This window comes from Oryctolagus cuniculus, unplaced genomic scaffold, assembly GCF_964237555.1.
Source record: "Oryctolagus cuniculus unplaced genomic scaffold, mOryCun1.1 SCAFFOLD_43, whole genome shotgun sequence".
Lineage (NCBI taxonomy): Eukaryota > Metazoa > Chordata > Mammalia > Lagomorpha > Leporidae > Oryctolagus > Oryctolagus cuniculus.
The window spans coordinates 82,196-91,085 of record NW_027208207.1 but is presented as its reverse complement, the minus strand read 5'-3'; positions in this window follow the sequence as shown (position 1 = coordinate 91,085).

Here is an 8,890-nt window from a genome sequence, read left to right as displayed (position 1 = left end):
GTGAGAGGCAGTTTACAGGAGTTCTGCATCCTGAGTGTAGGAAACACTTTACGGGAGTTCTGTAGCATGGGAGTAGTCTTACGCACTATGCGGGTTTTCAGTAGTCTGAGTAAAAGAGAAGCAGCTTACAGGATTTCTGTACAATGGAAGTAGTGAGAGGCAGTTTACAGGAGTTCTGCATCCTGAGTGTAGGAAACACTTTACGGGAGTTCTGTAGCATGGGAGTAGTCTTACGCACTATGCGGGTTTTCAGTAGTGTGAGTAAAAGAGAAGCAGCTTACAGGGTTTCTGTACATTGTAAGTAGTGAGAGGCAGTTTACAGGAGTTCTGCATCCTCACGGTAGGAAACACTTTACGGGAGTTCTGTAGCATGGGAGTAGTCTTACGCACAATGCAGGTTTTCAGTAGTGTGAGTAAAACAGAAGCAGCTTACAGGATTTCTGTACATTGGAAGTAGTGAGAGGCAGTTTAAAGGAGTTCTGCATCCTGAGTGTAGGAAACACTTTACGGGAGTTCTGTAGCATGGGAGTAGTCTTACGCACTATGCGGGTTTTCAGTAGTCTGAGTAAAAGAGAAGCAGCTTAGAGGGTTTCTGTACATTGGAAGTACAGAGAAGCAGTTTACAGGAGTTCTGCATCCTGAGTGTATGAAACACTTTACGGGAGTTCTGTAGCATGGGAGTAGTCTTACGCACAATGTGGGTTTTCAGTAGTGTGAGTAAAAGAGAAGCAGCTTACAGGGTTTCTGTACATTGGAAGTACGGAGAGGCAGTTTACAGGAGTTCTGCATCCTGAGTGTAATAAACACTTTGCAGGAGTTCTGTAGCATGGGAGTAGTCTTACGCACAATGCGGGTTTTCAGTAGTGTGAGTAAAAGAGAAGCAGCTTACAGGATTTCTGTACATTGGAAGTAGTGAGAGGGAGTGTACAGGAGTTCTGCATCCTGAGTGTAGGAAACACTTTACGGGAGTTCTGTAGCATGGGAGTAGTCTTACGCACTATGCGGGTTGTCAGTAGTGTGAGTAAAAGAGAAGCAGCTTACAGGATTTCTGTACATTGGAAGTAGTGAGAGGCAGTTTACAGGAGTTCTGCATCCTGAGTGTAGGAAACACTTTACGGGAGTTCTGTAGCATGGGAGTAGTCTTACGCACTATGCGGGTTTTCAGTAGTCTGAGTAAAAGAGAAGCAGCTTACAGGATTTCTGTACAATGGAAGTAGTGAGAGGCAGTTTACAGGAGTTCTGCATCCTGAGTGTAGGAAACACTTTACGGGAGTTCTGTAGCATGGGAGTAGTCTTACGCACTATGCGGGTTTAAAGTAGTGTGAGTAAAAGAGAAGCAGCTTACAGGGTTTCTGTACATTGGAAGTACGGAGAGGCAGTTTACAGGAGTTCTGCATCCTGAGTGTAGGAAACACTTTACGGGAGTTCTGTAGCAAGGGAGTAGTCTTACGCACAATGCGGGTTTTCAGTAGTGTGAGTAAAAGAGAAGCAGCTTACAGGGTTTCTGTACATTGTAAGTAGTGAGAGGCAGTTTACAGGAGTTCTGCATCCTCACGGTAGGAAACACTTTACGGGAGTTCTGTAGCATGCGAGTAGTCTTACGCACAATGCAGGTTTTCAGTAGTGTGAGTAAAACAGAAGCAGCTTACAGGATTTCTGTACATTGGAAGTAGTGAGAGGCAGTTTAAAGGAGTTCTGCATCCTGAGTGTAGGAAACACTTTACGGGAGTTCTGTAGCATGGGAGTAGTCTTACGCACTATGCGGGTTTTCAGTAGTGTGAGTAAAAGAGAAGCAGCTTAGAGGGTTTCTGTACATTGGAAGTAGTGAGATGCAGTTTACAGGAGTTCTGCATCCTGAGTGTAGGAAACACTTTACGGGAGTTCTGTAGCATGGGAGTAGTCTTACGCACAATGCGGGTTTTCAGTAGTGTGAGTAAAAGAGAAGCAGCTTAGAGGGTTTCTGTACATTGGAAGTAGTGAGATGCAGTTTACAGGAGTTCTGCATCCTGAGTGTAGGAAACACTTTACGGGAGTTCTGTAGCATGGGAGTAGTCTTACGCACTATGCGAGTTTTCAGTAGTGTGAGTAAAAGAGAAGCAGCTTACAGGATTTCTGTACATTGGAAATAGTGAGAGGTAGTTGAAAGGAGTTCTGCATCCTGAGTGTAGGAAACACTTTACGGGAGTTCTGTAGCATGGGAGTAGTCTTACGCACTATGCGGGTTTTCAGTAGTCTGAGTAAAAGAGAAGCAGCTTACAGGATTTCTGTACATTGGAAGTAGTGAGATGCAGTTTACAGGAGTTCTGCATCCTGAGTGTAGGAAACACTTTACGGGAGTTCTGTAGCATGGGAGTAGTCTAACGCACAATGAGGGTTTTCAGTAGTGTGAGTAAAAGAGAAGCAGCTTACAGGGTTTCTGTACATTGGAAGTACGGAGAGGCAGTTTACAGGAGTTCTGCATCCTGAGTGTAATAAACACTTTGCAGGAGTTCTGTAGCATGGGAGTAGTCTTATGCACTATGCGGGTTTTCAGTAGTGTGAGTAAAAGAGAAGCAGCTTACAGGATTTCTGTACATTGGAAGTAGTGAGAGGGAGTGTACAGGAGTTCTGCATCCTGAGTGTAGGAAACACTTTACGGGAGTTCTGTAGCATGGGAGTAGTCTTACGCACTATGCGGGTTGTCAGTAGTGTGAGTAAAAGAGAAGCAGCTTACAGGATTTCTGTACATTGGAAGTAGTGAGAGGCAGTTTACAGGAGTTCTGCATCCTGAGTGTAGGAAACACTTTAAAGGAGTTCTGTAGCATGGGAGTAGTCTTACGCACTATGCGGGTTTTCAGTAGTCTGAGTAAAAGAGAAGCAGCTTACAGGATTTCTGTACAATGGAAGTAGTGAGAGGCAGTTTACAGGAGTTCTGCATCCTGAGTGTAGGAAACACTTTACGGGAGTTCTGTAGCATGGGAGTAGTCTTACGCACTATGCGGGTTTTCAGTAGTCTGAGTGAAAGAGAAGCAGCTTACAGGATTTCTGTACATTGGAAGTAGTGAGAGGCAGTTTACAGGAGTTCTGCATCCTGAGTGTAGGAAACACTTTACGGGAGTTCTGTAGCATGGGAGTAGTCTTACGCACAATGCGGGTTTTCAGTAGTGTGAGTAAAAGAGAAGCAGCTTAGAGGGTTTCTGTACATTGGAAGTAGTGAGATGCAGTTTACAGGAGTTCTGCATCCTGAGTGTAGGAAACACTTTACGGGAGTTCTGTAGCATGGGAGTAGTCTTACGCACTATGCGAGTTTTCAGTAGTGTGAGTAAAAGAGAAGCAGCTTATAGGATTTCTGTACATTGGAAATAGTGAGAGGTAGTTGAAAGGAGTTCTGCATCCTGAGTGTAGGAAACACTTTACGGGAGTTCTGTAGCATGGGAGTAGTCTTACGCACTATGCGGGTTTTCAGTAGTCTGAGTAAAAGAGAAGCAGCTTACAGGATTTCTGTACATTGGAAGTAGTGAGATGCAGTTTACAGGAGTTCTGCATCCTGAGTGTAGGAAACACTTTACGGGAGTTCTGTAGCATGGGAGTAGTCTAACGCACAATGAGGGTTTTCAGTAGTGTGAGTAAAAGAGAAGCAGCTTACAGGGTTTCTGTACATTGGAAGTACGGAGAGGCAGTTTACAGGAGTTCTGCATCCTGAGTGTAATAAACACTTTGCAGGAGTTCTGTAGCATGGGAGTAGTCTTATGCACTATGCGGGTTTTCAGTAGTGTGAGTAAAAGAGAAGCAGCTTACAGGATTTCTGTACATTGGAAGTAGTGAGAGGGAGTGTACAGGAGTTCTGCATCCTGAGTGTAGGAAACACTTTACGGGAGTTCTGTAGCATGGGAGTAGTCTTACGCACTATGCGGGTTGTCAGTAGTGTGAGTAAAAGAGAAGCAGCTTACAGGATTTCTGTACATTGGAAGTAGTGAGAGGCAGTTTACAGGAGTTCTGCATCCTGAGTGTAGGAAACACTTTAAAGGAGTTCTGTAGCATGGGAGTAGTCTTACGCACTATGCGGGTTTTCAGTAGTCTGAGTAAAAGAGAAGCAGCTTACAGGATTTCTGTACAATGGAAGTAGTGAGAGGCAGTTTACAGGAGTTCTGCATCCTGAGTGTAGGAAACACTTTACGGGAGTTCTGTAGCATGGGAGTAGTCTTACGCACTATGCGGGTTTAAAGTAGTGTGAGTAAAAGAGAAGCAGCTTACAGGGTTTCTGTACATTGGAAGTACGGAGAGGCAGTTTACAGGAGTTCTGCATCCTGAGTGTAGGAAACACTTTACGGGAGTTCTGTAGCATGGGAGTAGTCTTACGCACTATGCGGGTTTTCAGTAGTGTGAGTAAAAGAGAAGCAGCTTACAGGGTTTCTGTACATTGTAAGTAGTGAGAGGCAGTTTACAGGAGTTCTGCATCCTCACGGTAGGAAACACTTTACGGGAGTTCTGTAGCATGGGAGTAGTCTTACGCACAATGCGGGTTTTCAGTAGTGTGAGTAAAACAGAAGCAGCTTACAGGATTTCTGTACATTGGAAGTACGGAGAGGCAGTTTAAAGGAGTTCTGCATCCTGAGTGTAGGAAACACTTTACGGGAGTTCTGTAGCATGGGAGTAGTCTTACGCACTATGCGGGTTTTCAGTAGTGTGAGTAAAAGAGAAGCAGCTTAGAGGGTTTCTGTACATTGGAAGTACAGAGAAGCAGTTTACAGGAGTTCTGCATCCTGAGTGTATGAAACACTTTACGGGAGTTCTGTAGCATGGGAGTAGTCTTACGCACAATGTGGGTTTTCAGTAGTGTGAGTAAAAGAGAAGCAGCTTACAGGGTTTCTGTACATTGGAAGTACGGAGAGGCAGTTTACAGGAGTTCTGCATCCTGAGTGTAATAAACACTTTGCAGGAGTTCTGTAGCATGGGAGTAGTCTTATGCACTATGCGGGTTTTCAGTAGTGTGAGTAAAAGAGAAGCAGCTTACAGGATTTCTGTACATTGGAAGTAGTGAGAGGGAGTGTACAGGAGTTCTGCATCCTGAGTGTAGGAAACACTTTACGGGAGTTCTGTAGCATGGGAGTAGTCTTACGCACTATGCGGGTTGTCAGTAGTGTGAGTAAAAGAGAAGCAGCTTACAGGATTTCTGTACATTGGAAGTAGTGAGAGGCAGTTTACAGGAGTTCTGCATCCTGAGTGTAGGAAACACTTTACGGGAGTTCTGTAGCATGGGAGTAGTCTTACGCACTATGCGGGTTTTCAGTAGTCTGAGTAAAAGAGAAGCAGCTTACAGGATTTCTGTACAATGGAAGTAGTGAGAGGCAGTTTACAGGAGTTCTGCATCCTGAGTGTAGGAAACACTTTACGGGAGTTCTGTAGCATGGGAGTAGTCTTACGCAGTATGCGGGTTTAAAGTAGTGTGAGTAAAAGAGAAGCAGCTTACAGGGTTTCTGTACATTGGGAGTACGGAGAGGCAGTTTACAGGAGTTCTGCATCCTGAGTGTAGGAAACACTTTACGGGAGTTCTGTAGCATGGGAGTAGTCTTACGCACAATGCGGGTTTTCAGTAGTGTGAGTAAAAGAGAAGCAGCTTAGAGGGTTTCTGTACATTGGAAGTAGTGAGATGCAGTTTACAGGAGTTCTGCATCCTGAGTGTAGGAAACACTTTACGGGAGTTCTGTAGCATGGGAGTAGTCTTACGCACAATGCGGGTTTTCAGTAGTGTGAGTAAAAGAGAAGAAGCTTACAGGATTTCTGTACATTGGAAGTAGTGAGAAGCAGTTTACGGGAGTTCTGCATCCTGAGTGTAGGAAACACTTTACGGGAGTTCTGTAGCATGGGAGTAGTCTTACGCACAATGTGGGTTTTCATTAGTGTGAGTAAAAGAGAAGCAGCTTACAGGGTTTCTGTACATTGGAAGTACGGAGAAGCAGTTTACAGGAGTTCTGCATCCTGAGTGTAGGAAACACTTTACGGGAGTTCTGTAGCATGGGAGTAGTCTTACGCACTATGCGGGTTTTCAGTAGTCTGAGTAAAAGAGAAGCAGCTTACAGGATTTCTGTACATTGGAAGTAGTGAGAGGCAGTTTACAGGAGTTCTGCATCCTGAGTGTAGGAAACACTTTACGGGAGTTCTGTAGCATGGGAGTAGTCTTACGCACAATGCGGGTTTTCAGTAGTGTGAGTAAAGGGAAGCAGCTTACAGGGTTTCTGTACATTGGAAGTACGGAGAGGCAGTTTACAGGAGTTCTGCATTCTGAGTGTAGGAAACACTTTACGGGAGTTCTGTAGCATGGGAGTAGTCTTACGCACTATGCGAGTTTTCAGTATTCTGAGTAAAAGAGAAGCAGCTTACAGGATTTCTGTACATTGGAAGTACGGAGAGGCAGTTTACAGGAGTTCAGCATCCTGAGTGTAGGAAACACTTTACGGGAGTTCTGTAGCATGGGAGTAGTCTTACGCACTATGCGGGTTTTCAGTAGTCTGAGTAAAAGAGAAGCAGCTTACAGGATTTCTGTACATTGGAAGTACTGTGATGCAGTTTACAGGAGTTCTGTATCCTGAGTGTAGGAAACACTTTACGGGAGTTCTGTAGCATGGGAGTAGTCTTACGCACAATGCGTGTTTTCAGTAGTGTGAGTAAAAGAGAAGCAGCTTACAGGATTTCTGTACATTGGAAGTAGTGAGAGGCAGTTTACAGGAGTTCTGCATCCTGAGTGTAGGAAACACTTTACGGGAGTTCTGTAGCATGGGAGTAGTCTTACGCACAATGTGGGTTTTCAGTAGTGTGAGTAAAAGAGAAGCAGCTTACAGGGTTTCTGTACATTGGAAGTATGGAGAGGCAGTTTACAGGAGTTCTGCATCCTGAGTGTAGGAAACACTTTTCGGGAGTTCTGTAGCATGGGAGTAGTCTTACGCACTATGCGGGTTTTCAGTAGTCTGAGTAAAAGAGAAGCAGCTAACAGGATTTCTGTACATTGGAAGTAGTGAGAGGCAGTTTACAGGAGTTCTGCATCCTGAGTGTAGGAAACACTTTACGGGAGTTCTGTAGCATGGGAGTAGTCTTACGCACTATGCGGGTTTTCAGTAGTGTGAGTAAAAGAGAAGCAGCTTACAGGATTTCTGTACATTGGAAGTAGTGAGAGGCAGTTTACAGGAGTACTTCATCCTGAGTGTAGGAAACACTTTACGGGAGTTCTGTAGCATGGGAGTAGTCTTACGCACAATGCGGGTTTTCAGTAGTGTGAGTAAAGGGAAGCAGCTTACAGGGTTTCTGTACATTGGAGGTACGGAGAGGCAGTTTACAGGAGTTCTGCATCCTGAGTGTAGGAAACACTTTACGGGAGTTCTGTAGCATGGGAGTAGTCTTACGCACTATGCGAGTTTTCAGTAGTCTGAGTAAAAGAGAAGCAGCTTACAGGATTTCTGTACATTGGAAATAGTGAGAGGTATTTGAATGGAGTTCAGCATCCTGGGTGTAGGAAACACTTTACGGGAGTTCTGTAGCATGGGAGTAGTCTTACGCACTATGCGGGTTTTCAGTAGTCTGAGTAAAAGAGAAGCAGCTTACAGGATTTCTGTACATTGGAAGTAGTGAGTTGCAGTTTACAGGAGTTCTGCATCCTGAGTGTAGGAAACACTTTACGGGAGTTCTGTAGCATGGGAGTAGTCTTACGCACAATGCGGGTTTTCAGTAGTGTGAGTAAAAGAGAAGCAGCTTAGAGGGTTTCTGTACATTGGAAGTACAGAGAAGCAGTTTACAGGAGTTCTGCATCCTGAGTGTATGAAACACTTTACGGGAGTTCTGTAGCATGGGAGTAGTCTTACGCACAATGTGGGTTTTCAGTAGTGTGAGTAAAAGAGAAGCAGCTTACAGGGTTTCTGTACATTGGAAGTACGGAGAAGCAGTTTACAGGAGTTCTGCATCCTGAGTGTAGGAAACACTTTACGGGAGTTCTGTAGCATGGGAGTAGTCTTACGCACTATGCGGGTTTTCAGTAGTCTGAGTAAAAGAGAAGCAGCTTACAGGATTTCTTTACATTGGAAGTCGTGAGAGGCAGTTTACAGGAGTTCTGCATCCTGAGTGTAGGAAACACTTTACGGGAGTTCTGTAGCATGGGAGTAGTCTTACGCACTATGCGAGTTTTCAGTAGTGTGAGTAAAAGAGAAGCAGCTTACAGGATTTCTGTACATTGGAAGTAGTGAGAGGCAGTTTACAGGAGTTCTGCATCCTGAGTGTAGGAAACACTTTACGGGAGTTCTGTAGCATGGGAGTAGTCTTACCCACAATGCGGGTTTTCAGTATGTGAGTAAAGGGAAGCAGCTTACAGGGTTTCTGTACATTGGAAGTACGGAGAGGCAGTTTACAGGGGTTCTGCATCCTGAGTGTAGGAAACACTTTACGGGAGTTCTGTAGCATGGGATTAGTCTTACGCACTATGCGGGTTTTCAGTAGTCTGAGTAAAAGAGAAGCAGCTTACAGGATTTCTGTACATTGGAAGTAGTGAGAGGCAGTTTACAGGAGTTCTGCATCCTGAGTGTAGGAAACACTTTACGGGAGTTCTGTAGCATGGGAGTAGTCTTACGCACTATGCGGGTTTTCAGTAGTGTGAGTAAAAGAAAAGCAATTAGAGGGTTTCTGTACATTGGAAGTACAGAGAAGCAGTTTACAGGAGTTCTGCATCCTGAGTGTAGGAAACACTTTACGGGAGTTCTGTAGCATGGGAGTAGTCTCATGCACTATGCGGGTTTTCAGTAGTGTGAGTAAAAGAGAAGCAGCTTACAGGATTTCTGTACATTGGAAGTAGTGAGAGGCAGTTTACAGGAGTTCTGCATCCTGAGTGTAGGAAACACTTTACGGGAGTTCTGTAGCATGGGAGTAGTCT